Source organism: Canis aureus, chromosome 27, assembly GCF_053574225.1.
Source record: "Canis aureus isolate CA01 chromosome 27, VMU_Caureus_v.1.0, whole genome shotgun sequence".
NCBI classification, from domain to species: domain Eukaryota; kingdom Metazoa; phylum Chordata; class Mammalia; order Carnivora; family Canidae; genus Canis; species Canis aureus.
In genome coordinates this window covers 30,133,462-30,155,269 of record NC_135637.1, presented here as the reverse complement: position 1 = coordinate 30,155,269, position 21,808 = coordinate 30,133,462, and the positions used below count along the sequence as shown (strand labels likewise).

Sequence of the window (21,808 nt, the reverse complement as noted above, 5' to 3'; positions counted from 1 at the left end):
AATACCCACTATTTGCTTCGACATGGATGGAACTGGAGGATATTGTGCTCAGTGAAATAAGTCAATCGGAGAAGGACAAACCTATGGTTTCATTCATACAGGTAATACAAACATTAGTGAAAGGGTTTATAAGGGAATGGAGAGAAAATCAGTAGGAAATATAAGAGAGTGTGACAAATCATGAGAGTCTCCTAACTCTGGGAAACGAACAAGTTGTAGTGGAAGGGGAGGTTGGCGGGGGGATGGGGTGTCTGGGTGATGGGTACTGAAGGGGCACTTGACGGGATGATGCTGGCTGTTATATTATAACATGGATAAACGAACTCCAATAAAAAATACAAAACAGACGAACAAAGAAAGAAAACAAAAGAAACTAAGAAACCTTCAGAGATCATAGTTTGATTTGATTATATATATACATTTTCAGGTGTGTGGGTGCCTCAGCGATTGTCTGATTCTTTTTTTTTTCCATTTGAAAGTAGTCATTTATTAACTGGCCACATTACAAAAATAATCATGGTAGATACCTTAGTTCATCCTTCTAATAAGCCAATTGATCTGGTCTTCCCAGTTCCCAGCATCTCCAAATTCTTCAAAATGAGTGGTCTTTTTCTTCATTCTGTCACATGGAGAAGATTATTTGAAGGGCCATAAAAAGTTATTTGTTTCTTTGAAATGTTTCCCAACAGTATAGATGGTGTGAATCAGATCCTCCATGCAGATGATGCCATATTTACCACGAGATCGAGCAATCAATGTGTTTCCTATCAGAGCATTTCGATTCTTGTTGATCTTGCCATAACCATGCTTGTAGATCAACTCATTCACTGACTTCAGGTTTGGGTACACCCTACTGTATATGTTTCCACAATCCTCAGGATGTTGACTGAAGCACTGTTGAGCTTAACAAAAGTACCATTGAAGACCTGGCAAGGCAAAGAAGCTGTAACACCTTTGGAACCTTTGGGTTCACATCATTGATACATCCAATCCTGATAACAAATGCTAATTTGGGTTCTGCAGGCACGTAGAAGTTGCCAGCTTTTCTCGCCATCCTCGCCATTCGCATCTCAGTTCTGTACATCTGCCCGGAGTCCTCGTGTTATTGCTTAGCCTTTTCATAGATTAGCTTCCTCCTTATCTTTCAAAGCATCTTTTGGGTGACTTTTTTCTCAGACACTTGATCTTTAACTCTGCAAAATTCTTTCGCTTTTTCTTAAGTGTTTCTGGCACAGCAGGAACCCTCTTTTTCTTCGGTTCTGCACCCTCCATGGTTCCAGCCAGGAAAGAGCTTGAGTGTCTGATTCTTGATTTTATCTCAGGTTATGACCTCAGTGTCATGGGATCGAGTCTCACCATGTCAGATTCAGCACTCAGAGGGTAGTCTGCTAGAGATTCCCTCACTCCCTCTCCCCCTGCCTCTCCACAACTCGTTCTCTCCCTTTCTCTATCTATCTAAAAATAAATGTCATATATATGACTTATATATATTTTAAACATTGAAAAACAATAGAAATTTTAAACTCTTACAGAAATAAAGCAATTGCACTGTTGGGGATTTACCCCAAAGATACAAATGCAATGAAACGCCGGGACACCTGCACCCCGATGTTTCTAGCAGCAATGGCCACGATAGCCAAACTGTGGAAGGAGCCTCGGTGTCCATCGAAAGATGAATGGATAAAGAAGATGTGGTTTATGTATACAATGGAATATTACTCAGCTATTAGAAATGACAAATACCCACCATTTGCTTCAACGTGGATGGAACTGGAAGGTATTATGCTGAGTGAAGTAAGCCAGTCGGAGAAGGACAAACATTATATGTTCTCATTCATTTGGGGAATATAAATAATAGTGAAAGGGAAAATAAGGGAAGGGAGAAGAAATGTGTGGGAAATATCAGAAAGGGAGACAGAACGTAAAGACTGCTAACTCTGGGAAACGAACTAGGGGTGGTGGAAGGGGAGGAGGGCGGGGGGTGGGAGTGAATGGGTGACGGGCACTGGGGGTTATTCTGTATGTTAGTAAATTGAACACCAATAAAAAATAAATTAAAAAAAAGACAATAAGGATACATACAAATGACACATAAAATACAGAAAAAGAAAGATTGTGGAATATTGTGAACTAAAAAGAAGAAATACTGTTTCAAATGTTCTAAATAAATTATGAGCAGTGAGATTGTCAGATTAGATTATCAGACTAATATATCAGACCCTATAACCATTGTAGATTATTATAGATATGGAGTGGGTTTTCATAAAGATAATTGCTCTTAGAACAGTCATACTAATAAATTAACAGAGTAAAATTACATGATCTCACTAGGCCTTGAAAGAAATTTTGACTAATGTGAAAGCAAAGTCCTCATAAAAACCACAGGAATAGAAACAGAGAAATTTTACAATGATGAGTCGTTTCTTGCACAGACATAGAACTCAATCTCACACTGAGGAAAATAGTTAATGGAGTGGTGGTGGGAAGACATTTCTACCATTTCAGGAATGTGCAAATGTGACCTAAATACCATTAAACTGAACATTTTGGGGAACCGTGAGTGTCTCAGAGGTTTAGTGCCTGCCTTGGGCCCAGGGCATGATCCTGAAATCCCAGGATAGAGTCCCACATTGGGCTCCATGCATGGAACCTGCTTCTCCCTCTGCCTGAGTCTCTGCCTCCATTTCTTTCTGTGTCTCTCATGAATAAATCAGTAAAGTCTTTAAAAAATAAATAAATAAACTCAACATCTTTCTTCAAGTATCAGACAATGCAAGTGAACAAGAAAAAATACCTGGTTAGACTTCAGCATTGATGGGAATGGAAAGGGAGTTATGTCAGAAGATCCAAATCTATGATTCAGATATAGATACTCTGGAATTGGTGCATCAGTGACAGAAGCAATCACCCAATGAGCAAAAAGAACAGGCATTCATATTGAAGATGAGTCAGAGGATTCCATGCGTCTGGAAACTTCCAGAAATAGCCAAGTGACCAAGGATAGAGATGTGGATTCCTCAGAGGTCAGGTGGGAGATGAGCAACCTGGCCCTGCCACCCCCAGTCCATGTATTAAGTAGAAAGAGACCCTGTGTCACAACCTGATGGGGGAGATGACCTTTCTGTGTCCTTTGAGGCCTTTTATTTTTCTTTGAGGCATCTTTTCTCAGAAGATGCTACTCGAGTATCTTTGGGGACACAAGGGAAGGAGTAGCACTGAGACCCAGGTGGCAGCCTTGTATAGACCTGAATCCATGTTGGCAACAGGAACTGCAGGCACAGGAGCCACACACTGAGCCTGTGCAGCTTCTGGGGCCTCCCCCTCCCAGCAGATGACAAAGGGTTTCTGGTCTCCATTCTCAAGGACCTGAGATTCTATGTGAGCCTTGAAATGCTGTCACCAGAGGGGCAGTGAAGCATGACCTCATCCTTCAGGCTCAGACCAGCAATAGTTAGAGAGCCAGAGCTGCCAGACATGGAGCCAGAGAATGGACAGGGTCCACAGAAGGTCCAGCAATCATAATACATGAGGATATAGCTGCCCATTCATGGAGCTGTGGGTAGCAGGACACATATTGGACACTCCTGATGTGTCCTGATTAGACAGAGCTAGATTCAGGGTCCCTGATTCTGCCCTGACCTGTTATGGACTCTGTCCTCAGGGCAGCTGACTTTGGCACCCAGGAATCAGTGCTCAATGTAAGAAAATCATACAATATCTTGCTCTCAAGGACAGGCTTCAAGGAGAAGTTTAAGAGAATGTGGAAAGAATTGTAGACAAATTCCTTGAGGGGAGTCTCAGACACCTGTTTATATCAAACAAACAAAGAAGAACTGACTTGGCCAAACTTTCAGGACTGCACTGGCAGCCCCGTCACACTGGGAATGGCAGGTTTGTGTCTCACTTCCCCCCCAGGCCCAGAGCACTGTGTGAGCACCAAGTGTGGGATCAAAGGACTGGCAGTAATAGTCAGCCTTGTCCTCAGCCTGCAGCCCAGTGATGGTCAGGGCACCTGAGTTGCCAGACTTGGAGCCGGAAAATCGGTCAGGGACCCCTAATGGTTGATCCGCATCACTGTCTAGGAGGAGTTTTGGAGCCTTTCCCAGGAGCTGTTGGTACCAGCTCACACCAAACCTACCGATGTGTGTGCTTCCAGAGCAGGAGATGGTGACTCTCTGGCCCAGGGACCCCGACACTGAGGGCTTCTGATTCAGCACAGACTGAATCATTTCATGGAGGGGGATTTGTTTCCGGTGGTGAGGACTCACATGAGAGGAGACCTTGCAACAAACCGAAGTCCAGGTTTTGTTGGGTGACATAAATCTGTCCTTTTATCTCATCTATCCTCAATCCAGTGAATCCCATAAGAAGGACTTAGAGCCAAATTTTAGAAATGGAGACTTTGTTATTCCACCCAGTGGATCTCCAGGTAGTTTTATATTGTCACCCGGGATATCTGGAAGTTACGTATGCAGTGAGGGAGGAGTGTGAGGAACAGGGCAGAGACAGCGCAGACTCTGGATCCTGAGCCCCACGTCCAAGCCTGGGCTTACCAACCCATTCTCTGTACTCTCCTGATACTCACATTTTGGGGGAGGGTTCTCATGCAAACTTTCCCCTTTCCTAAGGTTATACAAGCTCCTCCTTTGACTTTAGCCAGGGCTCCAGCTTAGAATAAGAGAGTATAGGAGTCAGGGGTAGGGTTTCACCCAGGAGTGACACAGGAGCAACTGCAAAAGGCCCAGAGACAGACACACCCAGGGGATGTTCAAGGGAGCACCACTGCTCTCTGGTGGTTGCAAGAGACATGCGGACCTTGGGCTGATCTGGTGTCCAGGGTTCCTGTCCCCCATTCCTCCATGCTCACTAATTTAGTCTCTTCAGATTGGCTTCTTTTACTGAGAAATATACATGGAATTCTCTCCCATGTCTTCTTCTGCCCTGAAAACTTATGTATTTGAATTGTTGAATCACATTCCATGTATGGACATACTAGAATTTTTTTACCCATTCACCATTTGCAGGGCATATTTGTTGTTTTCTAGGCTTAGCAATCATCAATAAAATAGGAATAAATATTTAGGTACATATTTTGGGTGAACACAAGTGATTGATATATAGAATTACCTAGGAGCATGGATTTTTATATATCTCTAAGATTTTGTTTAGCTCTGCAAGAAACTGCCCAGGCATGTTCCAAAGTGGCTGGGGCATTTGGCATCTCCCCCCAGGAGTGAAGGAGAGTTACTGCTGCCCCACATCCTGGGCACCATCTGATGTTGATGTTGTATTGAATTTTCATCATGCTGCTGGGAGTCTGGTGCTACCTCACTGCTTCAGTGTTTAATCCTCCCATGAAACACCATGTGGGAAATCTTTACACATGTGCAATAGTTCTCTGTATGCAATTTTGTAAGGGGTCTGTTCACATCTGCTCACTGCGAAAACATGACCCAACACCCATGAATTATGCAGCTTGCAAAGCTCCAATATGAAAAGAAAGAGAGAAAATCAATATCACCAAGATTCCGGGACTCAGGGAATTCCACTAAATTCTTAGGAGGGCACCAGGGGATAGGCAGGACCTGGGCAGAGGGCCTCATAGTTCTCCTGGGTCACACAACTGCCCTTCTTCTCATTCCAACCCAACAACAGTGGGGGTCATATCCGTTCTGAAATCCATGTAAGTATTTTTTTTTAAATTTTTTTTTATTTATTTATGATAGTCACAGAGAGAGAGAGAGAGAGAGGCAGAGACACAGGCAGAGGGAGTAGCAGGCTCCATGCACCGGGAGCCCGACGTGGGATTCGATCCCGGGTCTCCAGGATCGCGCCCTGGGCCAAAGGCAGGCGCTAAACCACTGCGCCACCCAGGGATCCCTAAGTATTTTTTTCATTGGGAGATGAATATCTTCAAAAGGAGGTGTTTTCATTAACCTTTTACACTTAAAAAAATTCTGGACAATCAATCATTCTCTTTCTAGCAAGATACAAAGTATTCATAACCCGATTCTGAGCCTGTGTTGCTCTCAGGCAAGGACAGGAGAGTGATGGAATAAGACGTGGAGGATAGACGTTAACACACATCCCCAGGAAACAGAAGTTCTCTGTGTGATAATGGTAGTATGTTGCTCTACTGCAGTGATGACCAATCTCTCCTCAGGCGGTAGCCCAAGTTGGTCGAAGGTGTTTTTGTCAACACACCCGGATCTGGAAAATCAGGCTTGAACCCCTGGCTGGTCTCTCAATGCTGTTCTGGGTCACAATGTAGGATCTCTGCCTGGGAGCTGTGGTACCAATGCCAGGGTAACCCCTGTGTTTCTTTTTTTTAATTTTTTAATGATTTATTTATTTATTTATTTATTCATAGAGAGTGAAATAGAGGCAGAGACACAGGCAGAGAGAGAAGCAGGCTCCATGCAGGGAGCCCGATGTGGGACTCGATCCCAGGTCTCCAGGATAACACCCCGGGCTGCAGGCAGCACTAAACCGCTGTGCCACGGGGCTGCTCCCCCTGTGTTTCTACTCTTCTTGTGCAAGAGAAGGTGGCCTTGGATCTGGGCTCATCAAGAGGTTCCCTAGGGGAGGGACACATGTACACATGGGAGAGTTTTTACTCTTGACGTCCACAGCCCCCACATCCCTGGATTATGGAAAAGCTACAATGGGACTAAGGAAAGAGGGAGACAAAGTCAGTACTCTTGGGCTTAAGGCACACACTCACAGGAGTCCCCATTAACCTGTTGGCAGCTATAGCAGAGGGTCATTCATGCACCAACATCACCCAACTTCACTAATGCACACTGAGCATTTTCCCAGTAATGGTACAACATCCCCCAAATCTCATATCCCATTAAAGGGTTCATGGTCCCAAATTCCCTCTTTGACTGAACCCTTCTCTTCCACTGCACAATGGAAGCCTCAGGTGCTGAGCAAAAGATCCTGTCCAGCTCTGAGAATGGAACTTCCCAGGGCGTGTGTCCTCACACAACATCTCAGATCCTAGTGCTCAGGCCTAAGACACAGTGAACCTTGGCCACTTCTGAGCACTGGAGCCTGGGAGGGAAGGGAAGGCTCTGCTCTGAGCCCTAGAGGTGCTGAATCCATGCTGGGGAGGACTACACCCTCTGCTTAGATGGTCCAAGACCTCTGAGGGGGATAAAGTCAAAGAAAGGCTCTTTGTCCTCATTTCAGGAGAAAAACACTTACCAGCAGAGAATCCGGTTTTATGACATTTGGAAACCCAGGTAACATGAATGTTACAACATATAAGTGTATTGTTTTATTTTTGTTTTATGTTTTTTTCTGAGGATACAGAGACACTGATGAGATAATTGAGAATAAACCCATTATGAACCAGGTGGCACTTGTAAGTACACGGTATATATATATACAACTTATTTTACAAGTTTAAATTTTCATGGAAGAAGAATCTGAAGAGATGAAGGATTTTGTCCCATGTCCTGATCTGCCAGTGTCACTGTGAGAAACATCATTGTTTCTGATTAGACAGTGAAGGTCAGTGTAGTCCTCAGGCTGTAGCCCAGAGATGGGAGCCCTGCCCTGGCTGAGGCATCCTTGGATCAGGAGAAGTGGCTGGGGACCCCAGAGCCTTGGTGTTTTTCTGAGTCTGAGTAGTAGTACAGGAGATACCGAGGAGGCTCCGTGGCTTCCCCTGCAACCAGTGTATGTAGTAGCTGCCAACACTGGGGCCACTGCTCTCGGTGCAGGTTAGTCTGACTGTTGTTCCAGGAGATGCAGAGAGGGAGGGCGCTGGGTCAGCAAAGGCTGGGACAGGGACCTGCAAACACAGACACTGATGGGTAATGGAGCAAATACCAGAAAAATTTCCCAGTAGCTGAGCCAGAGGGGCTGGTGGAGCCTAGGAACTGGGACCCAGTATGTGAGGCCTGTCTATACCTGCACTGAGAGAAGGACATCAGGAGACAGGAGTCCAAGACATGGTGACTGTCCCCACACCAGGTGGGTTTCCGCAGATACCTCCTTTTACACCCATTACTTTCTATCAGAGGGTGTTCATGCAAATGAAGTCCATCTACTGATTTCCCAGACCCTCCCTGAGCCCTGGTGCTGGAGCTTAGCTCACACCCCATTGTGGAGGTTGGGAGTTGGCTTCCCCCACCGGGGAGAGCCCTGGAGGAAACATCTGTTGAGACCACATGCAGTCCCTGCTCAGGTGACTCCTCCAGGCCTGAGAAGACACAGCTGCTGAGTCCCCATCAGTGAGCAGAGGGCCCAGCACACAGACCCAGGCTTCCTTGAGTGAAGGGTCCTCACTGAGCAGTTATGTAGGGCCCACAGGCCCACTCATCCCCCTGTTGGTCGCAGGCACCCACCCCACCTGGGATCAAAGCCCTGGGAGCCCAGGGGCTTTCACCAGCTCACCAGGGCCCTGTCCACACACCCATGTCTGTTCTCTTGATACCATGGTTTGTATACACAGCACACGATTACTCTGGTCTCATTCTCTGAAGTGATGCTTCCCTATCTAAAGGACAACCATGTGCACAAATAGCCAATTAATGTGTCACCAGAGAAGTTACCACAAAAGGTGAAAGTTAAGCATGTATCATGTCAAGCATCACTGATCAGAGAACAGTGGAGCTGGTTTGAAGGGCTGGTAGGTGCACAGGACACATTCATAGATAAATATTTAACAAGTATTCCGAGAGATACTTATGGAAGTTAGTGTTTAAGAAGCATCTATTACTGTATTTTTTAAATTTTTAAAAATATTTTATTGGAGTTCAATTTGCCAACATATAGCATAACACCCAGTGCTCATCCCGCCAAATGCCCACCTCAGTGCCTGCCACCCAGTCACCCACACCCGCTGCCCACCTCCCTTCCACTACCCTTTGTTCGTTTCCCCAAGTTAGGTGTCTCTCATGTTTTGTCACCCTCACTGATATTTTCACTCATTTTCTCTCATTTCCCTTTATTCCCTTTCACTATTATTTATATTCCCCAAATGAATGAGACCATATAATGTTTGTACTTCTCCAATTGACTTATTTCACTCAGCGTAACACCTTCCATTTCCATCCATATCGAGGCAAATGGTGGGTATCTGTCGTTTCTAATGGCTGAGGAATATTCCATTTTATACATAGACCACATCGTCTTTATCCATTCATCTTTCGATGGACACCAAGACTCCTTCCACAGTTTGGCTATTGTGGACATTGCTGCTAGAAACATCGGGGTACAGGAGTCCCCGCGTTTCACTGCATCTGTATCTTTGGGGTAAATCCCCAGCAGTGCAATTGCTGGGTCGTAGGGCAGGTCTATTCTTAACTCTTTGAGGAACCTCCACACAGCTTTCCAGAGTGGCTGCAGCAGTTCCCATTCCCACCAACAGTGCAGGAGGGTTCCCCTTTCTCCACATCCTCTCCAACATTTGTGGTTTCCTGCCTTGTTAATTTTCCCCATTCTCACTGGTGTGAGGTGGTATCTCATTGTGGTTTTTTGTTAAATAATAAATTTATTTTTTATTGGTGTTCGATTTGCCAACATACAGAATAACACGCAGTGCTCATCCCATCAAGTACCCCCCTCAGTGCCCGTCACCCAGTCACCCCCACCCCCTGACCTCCTCCCCTTCCACCTCCCCTAGTTCGTTTCCCAGAGTTAGGACTCTTTATGTTCTGTATCCCTTCCTGATATTTCCTACCCATTTCTTCTCCCTTCTCTTCTATTCTCTTTCATTATTATTTTTGATTTGCATTTCCCTGATGGCAAGTGATGCGGAGTGTATCCTCATGTTATTGTTGGCCATGTCTATGCATTTCTGCTATTCATACACAGCTCCACGCTTTGTAGGGAGGGGCCATGATCTGTCTGGAACCTACAGAGTAGTTCTTCTTGCCTCTCCATAAGTATAAGAAATTTGAGGACAAATTTTGGGGTTCCCTGTCTGCAGCTGCAGAACCACATTCTCTATCTCCACCCTCCCATGGATCCCTCCTTGTCTCCATCTGACTGTCATGGTACAAGCAAAGGAATCAATTGAATTAGGAGACACCCACCCCCTTAATCACTGCATCTGTACTAATTACATCTGCAGTACCCCTTTTGCATATAATGTCACATTTTAAGTCCTGAGCTCTACAATTTCAACATATGTTTTTTGGTAGGATAGAATTTAAATGAGGATGTTAGGAAAGAAGAATCCTTTCCCAAAAGGCTTATAAGTATCACTATTTTATTTGTTTATTTATTTATTTATTTATTTATTTATTTATTTATTTATTTATTTTTTAAAAGTTTTTATTTATTCATTCAAGAAAGACACACACACAGAGAGTCAGGGACACATGTGGAGGGAGAAACAGGCTCCATGCAGGGAGCACAACATGGGACACGATCCCAGTACTCCAGGATCAATGCTTGGGCTGAAGGCAGGAGTTCAACCCCTGAAGTAAGCAGGCCTCCCTTTTAAAAAAATATTATTACTATTTTTAAGTATGCAGCACACTTTCATTGCACTGAAATGCAACCTAATAAAGTAAACATCAAGAAAATACTAAATGAATACTTCTTTGATTTTTCATGTTTTATCTGTAAGGAAGACTTTTAATGTTCCCTTTTTTCTATTGGTGTTCAATTTACTATCATACAGAATAACACCCAGTGCCCGTCACCCATTCACTCCCACCCCCCGCCCTCCTCCCCTTCTACCACCCCTAGTTCGTTTCCCAGAGTTAGCAGTCTTTATGTTCTGTCACCCTTTCTGATATTTCCCACACATTTCTTCTCCCTTCCCTTATATTCCCTTTCACTATTATTTATATTCCCCAAATGAATGAGAACATATAATGTTTGTCCTTCTCCGACTGACTTACTTCACTCAGCATAATACCCTCCAGTTCCATCCACGTTGAAGCAAATGGTGGGTATTTGTCATTTCTAATAGCTGAGTAATATTCCATTGTATACATAAACCACATCTTCTTTATCCATTCATCTTTCGTTGGACACCGAGGCTCCTTCCACAGTTTGGCTATCGTGGCCATTGCTGCTAGAAACATCGGGGTGCAGGTGTCCCGGCGTTTCATTGCATTTGTATCTTTGGGGTAAATCCCCAACAGTGCAATTGCTGGGTCGTAGGGCAGGTCTATTTTTAACTGTTTGAGGAACCTCCACACAGTTTTCCAGAGTGACTGCACCAGTTCACATTCCCACCAACAGTGTAAGAGGCTTCCCTTTTCTCCGCATCCTCTCCAACATTTGTTGTTTCCTGCCTTGTTAATTTTCCCCATTCTCACTGGTGTGAGGTGGTATCTCATTGTAGTTTTGATTTGTATTTCCCTGATGGCAAGTGATGCAGAGCATTTTCTCATATGCATGTTGGCCATGTCTATGTCTTCCTCTGTGATATTTCTGTTCATGTCTTTTGCCCATTTCATGATTGGATTGTTTGTTTCTTTGGTGTTGAGTTTAATAAGTTCTTTATAGATCTTGGAAACTAGCCCTTTATCTGATATGTCATTTGCAAATATATTCTCCCATTCTGTAGGTTGTCTTTGAGTTTTGTTGACTGTATCCTTTGCTGTGCAAAAGCTTCTTATCTTGATGAAGTCCCAATAGTTCATTTTTGCTTTTGTTTCTTTTGCCTTCGTGGATGTGTCTTGCAAGAAGTTACTATGGCCGAGTTCAAAAAGGGTGTTGCCTGTGTTCTTCTCTAGGATTTTGATGGAATCTTGTCTCACATTTAGATCTTTCATCCATTTTGAGTTTATCTTTGTGTATGGTGAAAGAGAGTGGTCTAGTTTCATTCTTCTGCATGTGGATGTCCAATTTTCCCAGCACCATTTATTGAAGAGACTGTCTTTCTTCCAATGGATAGTCTTTCCTCCTTTATCGAATATTAGTTGCCCATAAAGTTCAGGGTCCACTTCTGGATTCTCTATTCTGTTCCACTGATCTATGTGTCTGTTTTTGTGAAAATGTCAATGTTCCCTTTTTTCTAGAGGATATGTATTTAGCCTCAATCTATAGTCCTGATCCAACAGACATTTTGTAAGACGAAATATCTGATTTTGGGTTTTTGTGAACTAATGCCTCCTGAATCACTCACAAAATTTTTGATGTTAGTATTCACCCAGGGAAGGAAATCAATCCAGACCCTTCCCATGCCCATCTCCCCATGGCCAGTCTGCATTTATAGTGCTCTGGGCTCAGGTGTTTGGCCATGAGATGTCAGTAAGCATATGATATTTGTATCCACACTTGATGAAACAAAGTGTATTGTCCCATCCTCATCTTGGTTTCTCACTGGGCCCAGCACCACTAGAGTGTAGCCCCCAGGGGTACTCATCCTCGTCCTCAGGCGGGGTACTAGGAGATGGTCACGTCAGATTTGTTTCCAAGAAGGGAGCCTGAGAAATCAATATTTATTGTTTTTATTATAAATAAATGCTCCAGACTTGGCCAATCTTTTTCTAGATCCAGTATGGATAGAGTCCTGTGTTGGAGGCATTCCTGAAAGTGGCTGTCCCTCCTGGGGACACTGCCATGAAGTCTCCTGAGTCACCACAATCTAAGAATTGGTCCCTGAAATGAAAATAGACACATGTTAGGAATGAAGAAGAAACAGAGATGGATCCGTCCTAAGGATGCCTCTGAGATCCCCATGAATAGGGGAAGTGACTGAGGAGGGGGAGAAGAAGGAGAGGAGACAAGATCATGCTGTGGAATTTCCACAGATTCCCTGGACTTAAAACTGGCTCTGGTCTCTGGGATGTCTCTTTTTTATTTAAGTTTTTCTTTACATTTCAATTTTTAACACAATGTGTAATAGGAGTACAATTTAGTAATTCAAGACTTAAATAAATGAGCCCGTGCTCATCACAAGTGCATTCCTTCATCCCCACCACCTTTGTAATCCATCCTTATACCCACCTTCCATTTAGTAAGCATTAGTTAGTTTCTAGAGTTAAGGATTTGTTCTTGTTTTCCTCTCTTTTTCCCCTATGATGCATTGTTTCATTTGTTAATTCTCCATGAGTGAAATTATATGCTTTTGTCTTTCTCTGATTGACTTATTTCACTTAGCATTATACACCCTAGCTCCATCCCCATCTTTGCAAATGATAAAATGTGATTCTTTTTATGATTCAGTAATATTCCATTATATATATGTATATAAATAACTTCTTTAACCATTTATCAGTTGGGCTCACTCTGGTATTACTCAAAATGCCACTATGAACTTCTGGGAGCATGTATCCCTTTGAGTTAGTATTTTTGTATTCTTTGGGTAAATACCACGAGGGCAATTGCTGAATCACAGTCTATTTCTATTTTTAACGCTTTGATGATCCTTCAAACTGTGTTCCAAAGGAGCTACACAAGTTTGCACACCCGTCAACAGTGCAAGACGTTTCCCCTTTCTCCACATCATTGCCCACACCTGCTGTTTCCTATGTTGTGTCTGTTAGTTGTTATGACTGATATGACATCATATCTCAGTTTAACTTTGATTTATATTTGGGATGTTTCTTTTATCTCCTCCTCAGCTGCAGGGATGAAGGGTGCACTTGGTGGTATATTGTGTAAATAGGAGCCCACAGTGCCATCGGATTCTGTATCCTCAGCCCAGCTAGCACCTTCCATCCAAGGTGGATTTCTCGGGTGGGTGAGAACTAGGGGTTTGTCCCCTGGGAGGAGACAGCTGCTGTCATCTCTCCCTCTGGCAGTGAGCACCAGTGCAGGGCCCAGGCAGGTGGAACCATTTCAGTGGGTTTCAGGCCTGGCCAGCTCTGAGCAGGTGCACAGTGCCCCCCTGCTGACAGCCTCAGCATATCAGTCAAGGTGGGGGAACTGTGCAGGAGGAAAGCAGCCCATTTTTGGTTTCAACAAATAAGCCAGAAGAGAAACAAATAAGAAGTGTTAAAAAAAAAGAAGTGTCAACGAAAGATGAATGGATAAAGAAGATGTGGTTTATGTATACAATGGAATATTACTCAGCTATTAGAAATGACAAATACCCACCATTTTCTTCAACGTGGATGGAACTGGAGGGCATTATGCTGAGTGAAGTAAGTCAGTCGGAGAAGGACAAACATTATATGTTCTCATTCATTTGGGGAATATAAATAATAGTGAAAGGGAATATAAGGGAAGGGAGAAGAAATGTGTGGGAAATATCAGAAAGGGAGACAGAACGTAAAGACTGCTAACTCTGGGAAACGAACTAGGGGTGGTAGAAGGGGAGAAGGGCGGGGGGTGGGAGTGAATGGGTGACGAGCACTGGGTGTTATTCTGTATGTTAGTAAATTGAACACCAATAAAAAATAAATTAAAAAAAAAAAGAAATGAAAAGGATAAAAAAAAAAAAGAAGTGTTACCTACTCTTGAGTCTCTCTGGAGAGTTTCGTTCTGTCAATGACTTCTGTTATCTTTCTCAGTTCTAAAATTTCCATTTGGTTTCTTTTGATGATTTCTCTTTCATTTCTGCATTTCTATTTTTTCCATTTGTTGAAGTGTGTTTGTCATTTTACACCACGTGGATTTTATGATAGCTACCTAAAACTACCTGTCCAATAGTTACACCATGTGAGTGATCTCAGTGTTGCTGGCAATCGATTCTCCTTTCTCATTCAGGATTTTATCTTCCTGGTTCTTGACATGTCATATTTTTTTAAAGGATCCTGGGTATTATGGCTATTATATAATGAGATGCTTAGTCCTCAGTTATTTTTCTTCAAACAAGTGATCCTCCCGCTGAGGTGCAGCAGCAAGGGGAAGGGTGTCAGCTTCGAGGTGGCTCAAGTGAAAATGTTTACCACTCTGCTGCTTACTCCCTGCTGGAGAAGATGGGGCAGTGATTGCCACTTCCCAGCTCTTATCAGGTGGGAGTGTTGGACAAGCTCTTTGCTGGGCCTTGTCAACACCTGGTGGGATGCACAGGACAGAAAGGAGCTGCTTTACTTCAGGGAGTGGATCATCTTCTCCCCACTGCATTCCTTGTCCTCACTGATACTAGGGAGTGGAGGATCAAAGGCAGGTCCAGCTCCCTTGCCTCCTGCATCATACTTCAGTGTTTTCAGGCCCAGGGAGAGCCCAGGCTCAGTTCCCCAGTGTTCAGACCGCCACCAGCAATGGGTTATGGCAACAAACCAGCTTTGCCATGTACCACTGCATTCATTCTCCCTGCTGAGTGAGGGAGTTTATATGATCTCCCAGTATCTGTGAAAATCATGGGAGAAAAAACCTGGAGTGCAAACTAGTCAACTAGGCCTACCTTGCCCAGAATTGTTGATGTTCCCATGCGATGGAGGCTCAGCTATATCCTGAGTAGCTGACACCATGGCGGGTAGGTATTGGGACACTACCTGCTTCTGCCAGGAGAATATGGACACCATGCCTCTGCTGAGCAATAATGTGAACCCTGCATGAGGGCACAGTTTGGGGATTCATTAGTGTGTGCAAGAGGTGGGCAGGTTTCTCCAAATATTTACTCCACTCAGGCCGACTATCTCCATATCCTCTGCCCAGAGGATTTGTTGCTTTGGGGGTTTTAGTGTTTCTGGTTTGATTTGCTGGATCTCAGCCTTTGAATGTTTCTTCGTTGGAGGAACCTACAGGATCTTGTCTTACATGTGGGGGACCTAACACAAGAAAAGGAACCAGGGTACACACTGTTGAATTTTCCTCAATTTGTTTGAAGTCTTCCTTCTTCCTCTTTCTACCTTCAAAATCTTCCTATACTTGTTTGTTGTAGTGTGTTAGGACATTTCAGTTGTAAGAGAGAGGACCTGCATGAATGGGAGCACTTCCTATGGTCCAGTTCTGGGGATCCTCATAGTGCCCATTCAGAATTCTTTTTTCCAGGGCTAGGATGGTAGGGATCCTGCTGAGATGCTCGAAGAGAGGAGATTTATCTTGACTCTCAAACTGTGTAAATAAAAGACAAAGAACCTGATTGTTATTTTTACATTACTCTTTACAGTGTAAAGAAAAGCAAATACATTCCATAACCAAGAACTCAATGTGAAAAGTTTTACAGGCCGGCGGGAAATCAGTAGAGCACAAATGTCTGTCTTTCTGTTCTTAAATGCAGAGGAGTGGAGAGAAGACCTTTTTATTTCTTTTTTCTTTTATTTGTTTGTGTGTAGAAATTTTATTCTGTTATAAGTTTATATTTACAGAAATAAATACAAATACGGGATAGAGATCTCTGTTTCACCCAGTTTTTTCTAATGGTAATATTTTGTGTTATGATATGTTTATAAAAACAAGTATTGACTAGTGGTCTGATAATCCTGAAAAAATTGCAGACTCAATCTGGATTTCAAAATTTGTTTGTTTGTTTGTTTGTTTTAAAAGTGTTTTGCCTAAAATCAATCCAAGTAATAACATTGCATTTATTAATAAGGACATAGTAAAATCCTCCAATGTATGAGTTTTCAGGCTTTCTCTGTTCTTGATTTTGGGAATTTGGAGATAGCTGGTGTGGTATATTGTAGAATGTCCCAGAACATGGGTTTTTCCGATTTTTTCACATGAATACATTAATATTATGGATTTGGGGAAAAATATCACAGAGGTGAATTGATTTTCTTAATGCATCATTGGGAAGATGTGTCATAGTGACATAACATATCATTGAGAATATGGGTGGGGAGAGTGCACATTCCATGCTATTTCATTTTATTTATTTCTTTTATTTATTTTTTTGAAGATTTTATTTTTATTCAAGACACACACACACAGAGAGAGAGAGAGAGAGAGAGAGAGAGGCAGAGACACAGGCAGAGGGAGAAGGAGGCTCAATGCAGGGTGCCTGACACGGGACTCCATCGCTAGTCTCCAGGATCACACCCTGGGCTGAAAGCGCTGCTAAATTGCTGAACCACTGGGGCTGCCCCATTTGGTGCTATTTTTAATGATTATTTTTCTGTTCGTAATCTATCTGATGCCAGTCTACTGGATTTTGGCCATTCTGATAAGTGTGCAATGGTAGCTCATAATTATTGCCTTTGCTTTTCCCTAATTATATATAATATGGAACAGAATATCACATGTTTATATGAGATATCCCTATCTCATTCTGTGCAATATCTGGTAATGTCTTTAACTTACTTTTTAGCCACTTTTTTTCTTGTGCTTTGTTGAGAAATACATTGCATAGCGTCTTTCTTTCCTACTTTCATTTTTCTTTCTTTTTTTCTCTCTCTTTATATCCTTTCTTTCTTTCCTTATTATATATATTTGTACCTGTATATTTATGACTGCTCAACTCTCCAGAAGTTTGGCAATTTATTTGAAATATATTCTGTCTCTGGTTTATTGATTTTCTCTGTTAGGTTTTATTTTTGTCATTATTCAGGGGAAATGGAACACATCTTCTCTAAGAGACATTTCACATCACATTTTCCAGTCATCCAGATCATACTAGAAGTGGAACCATACCAGTCATGGCACCAGCTGCTCTCCATCGGCTCCCGTGTTCCTAAAACGCCAAGTGTCTGTGTTCTGCTGCTATAATCTTTGCCTATGAGGTTGGGCAAATGTGCCAGTGTTTCTAGTGACTTGGTGAAGAGGAAATAACTATGCTCTGCGGTGACACCAGGGATGGTAGTAAAAGTCCTCAAGACGATCCCATCTCAAGGCCTAGAGAACACACAGTCTGACTCCATACATGCTACAAACGAGCTTCTAAACAACAAGCCATTTTGTTCAGGCCCAATGGATTGAGGACAGAACTCAGGAGGTTTGTCCGGTCTCAATTCCCCACATCTGCTTGTCACCTCTATAGTGGAATCTGCTAAAATTTCTCTCTCCTCTCCCTCTGCCCTTCCCCACACATTCACTCCCTCTTGCTCGAATAATAGTCTTGTAAAATATTATATTATATATTTATCATATATTTAATGCTTACATATTCTATGCAATATAATTTCAAGTATATAATATGTATATATATTGATTAGAAATTAGATGCAAATATCAATATTTTTTCTCTAAGAGAAAATCAGTTACCACAGATGACAGCATAGCTATTCCAGTTTAGCCCCCTGAAGAAGAGCTTGAACCATAAGGCAACAGGATAATTGGGGTGATGACCATCCTGTGCAAATAATGAGAGAAAGGGAATACAAATGACCGCCCTCTGCATCTTTTCCCTCATCACTGAAAGGAACTCCTTGTTGATGATGGAGGAGGTAAAGGGAAGAATCAGGACAGGACAGAGAAGCCCCAGCAGTCTGATCCCTGAGGACTCACTGGTGGCATTCCCATCTGCCCCTCATCAAAGGTCTCTCACCTTATACATAGGTAGCAATACTGGTGATTTTTTTAACGTGCAAATTTTACCAGGTATGGGATTGTCTACCCCTCCTGAACATCAGGTCTGAAAATGACTCCATGGGATTGAGGATGAAATGTGCCTGGAGAAAGTGAGTCAGAACTGAAAACTCATGAGACTCCAGGGATCCTGTACAGCACAACACTTCACTGAGGACACTGCCTGCCCAGTTTGCAAGAATTTGTGTATTTTCTTAGACATCTGGCCCAGAAGTTTGTTCTCACAGGACCTATGTGACAGCGCCCCCTACTGAGATAACTTGCTTAGCCCACCATCCCCTCTGACTCCACCCAACATTCCTGGAATGGTGTGCCTACTGTGCAACTCAATCATTTTAATGTCACTGCCCAGGAAAGGAGAATGAGGAATTGCCCCCATCACCTTTGGACCTGACACTTATTTTCAAAAAACTAATGGTATCCAGACAGTTAAATACATTAAATTGCACTGTACTCATATTACCAGATATTTCAGAATTATCTGTCATTGAGTTTGCTTCTTCCAGGTGCCCCAGGTCCTTACCACTCTATCATCTTCTTGAAACAAGTAAAGGTCATAAGGTTCTCAGTGTACCATGGTGGTTCACACCGTGTAATAATTCTATGTGAATTCTTCTTTCGTTTGAACGTTGTTGTTGTTGTTGTTGTTGTTGTTTTCTTGTTGCTAAATAGATTCCCTGTCAAGTCCGCATCCCTCACTGCTAAGGCTTTTCAGCCTATATTTGCTATGACAATATAATGCCATCAGGGGAATTGTGTCTTCCACTCCTACTGATTTGTCTGAGATCAATCTTTCCCTTGAATGTTAGCCAGAAATTCTAATTTGTTTGTCGCTCTGATATACTTTGTATTTCTAGGCTTATTCTGTTATTTACTCAGCATGATGATTCCTATTAAGAGAACCTTACTATAAATGGACCTCTCCTCACTTCGGATGGGTTCTTCAACCTCCCCTGCACTGAAACCCTCATGGTCCTGCACTCTAATTACATTGGACCCTAACCTAGAAATATTGTTCAGAGTTCCATGGAATTCACTGGAGTTGTGTGTCTAAGATCTGAGTCCAATAAACAGCTATTGTCTAACATCTTGCCTAACAGGGAACCAGAGGGGATGAGCAGTAGACAGTGAAGGATTAAACCGGGGCAGTGTCCAAATGGCAGGATGACACCAAGTGTGTAGATGTATTTGGATGATGGTAGTTGAAGCTTCACTATATATAGTCATGCAATCCATTGGCACCATGTCTTCTCACTTACTTAAATCTGTTTAATTTTTGGCAATCTTTTGCAGTTTTCAGTTTTCAATTTTTTCCTACTCGTTATATTCCCTCCTAAATGTTTTATTCTTTTTGATGCTATCCTAAATAGAATTGTTTATTCGTATCTTTTTTGGGCTTCTTCATTTTGGATATAGACAACACTACCTGATTGTGATAGGGCATTGCCACTTGAACTCCTGTGGGAGATACTAGATAGATCTCATTGAGGATTGATGATAGAGTTTGTTCCCTATTTTGCAACAGTAGGAACAAGTAACGAAACAGGAAAGAATATGAGAAGGAAGCTCTGCATCGGTGACCTTAAAATAAGCGATCTCACATGATTCACTGTATGCACAGGAGAAAGTAGATGACTAAATAAAATGGCTGCTGCCTCGACCCCTTATGGGGAAAATAGAAAACCCTAAAGCTTTTCTTCTTTTCCAGTTTGACATACACCTGATTTATGTTTTCTAGAACCTATGTAGTCATTTGTGAAACATGTATTTCACAAGAACCAATAATTCTTCGGTTGTTGCAGACGAAGTAGTAATAGGTAGGGTGAGGAAGGAGCTTCCCTCTTTGTTACTGACCCAGTAATTTTGGCAGGAAGGAGAGGAGAGATATGCTTCCAGCTCTTTGCTTCCTCAGGGTTTGGCACCTGGTAGAGGACACCCTCTTCCCTATAAGCAGCCTTTCTCTGCTGGTTCCCCAGCTTCCACTCCCTCCTCCAAGCTCTGACATCTCCCCCATCTCCTCACTGGACCATGATTCCCATTCTCTGAGAACAATGATATCTAAGGAGTAACCCTCAAGATTTAACACAAACCTAGGACTGCTGGATTATTTGAAGGTTGATTTTTAAAAAGTATATTTCATTACAATTAGGCATCCTTTTTGTCTATTTATGCTGGAATTGTGCAGTGAGTAACTATAAGTTTCTGGTTATAAATTATTTCCCAGATAATAATACCTTGTTTAATTGATTCATATGTTCCACTCCTGAGACATCTTCAGTAACAAATAAAGAAGTTATAGAAATTATTCAGTAGAGAATCTTGAGACCCAGATATTCATAAGGTACATAATTTTAAAATACGCTGTAAGGGATCCCTGGGTGGTGCAGCGGGTTAGCGCCTGCCTTTGGCCCAGGGCGTGATCCTGGAGACCCGGGATCAAATCCCACATCGGGCTCTTGGTGCATGGAGCCTGCTTCTCCCTCTGCCTATGTCTCTGCCTCTCTCTCTCTGTGTGACTATCATAAATAAATAAAAATTTTAAAAAAAATAAAAATAAAATAAAATAAAATACGCTGTAATATCTGAAATGTATATAAACATCTAAAATACATAGATATAGATGGGATATGACATATGAATAACAAAAATGTCAGATTGTGAAAATAAGGGTAATTCGTGTTGAGGAGGACAGGATCCATCTAAGTGAGTCCTTAGGGGAGGAGGTTGTCACAGACCAGCAGTTCTCCCCTGAGATGTGTGGGTCTACCCAACCTCTGAACCCTCCAAGTGAGAAAAGATCTGAATGAGGATTCTAGGGAAGATTCATGGACCTTCAACAAAATTAAGGTTCCCTTGCAAAGATGCATCTTCTCTATATTAGGCAGTGGCCTATCCGCATACATCTACTCCACATGTTTTCCCGTCTCTGCTTCTGGTCCTAGACAAAGGCAAGTGTAAGAAGGAGAAGTTGGAGACAGAATTATGAAACTTTGTCATAGAAAATGGTGGTTCAGGGAAAGGCCCTCTCTGGGCCTGTTGAAGAATGAGAGACTCGTTTTTCAAGGAATCCCAGATGCAGGGGCAATTTTCACCCTGTACTCTGAAAATGGAGGTGATTCGAGTTTGGAGAACCAAATCAATAACAAACGGATAGGAAGTCAAAAGTTACAAGATGTCCAGGAGAGGAGAGAAGGTTAACAAAATGTGCAGGGTGAGGGAGGACCATATAAGGCAAAGGGAATTGAAATCCTCTTCCTGGATCATTGCAGGTTCTCCAGCACAGAGTCCCCACCCCTCCAAAGGAGAGCTATCTGAGGAACCTCTGGAATGTGTTGGAATGAATGGCTGAGGGCATGAGGAAGCTAGATAGGTACAGAAAACCAGGGAGAAGATTGATCTTTTCAAAGCTCAGGCTACTCTCACGTCAGAGAAGCCCCTGTGAACCAAACAACTTGTCATCTGTCACTCACCTTAA

The 21,808-nt window shown here is 42.7% G+C and overlaps 1 pseudogene; it reads right to left on the bottom strand.

The window, feature by feature from the left end:
- Positions 1-472: 472 nt before the first annotated feature.
- On the bottom strand, positions 473-1,272 carry LOC144299538 (large ribosomal subunit protein uL30 pseudogene; annotated as a pseudogene).
- Positions 1,273-21,808: the final 20,536 nt, after the last annotated feature.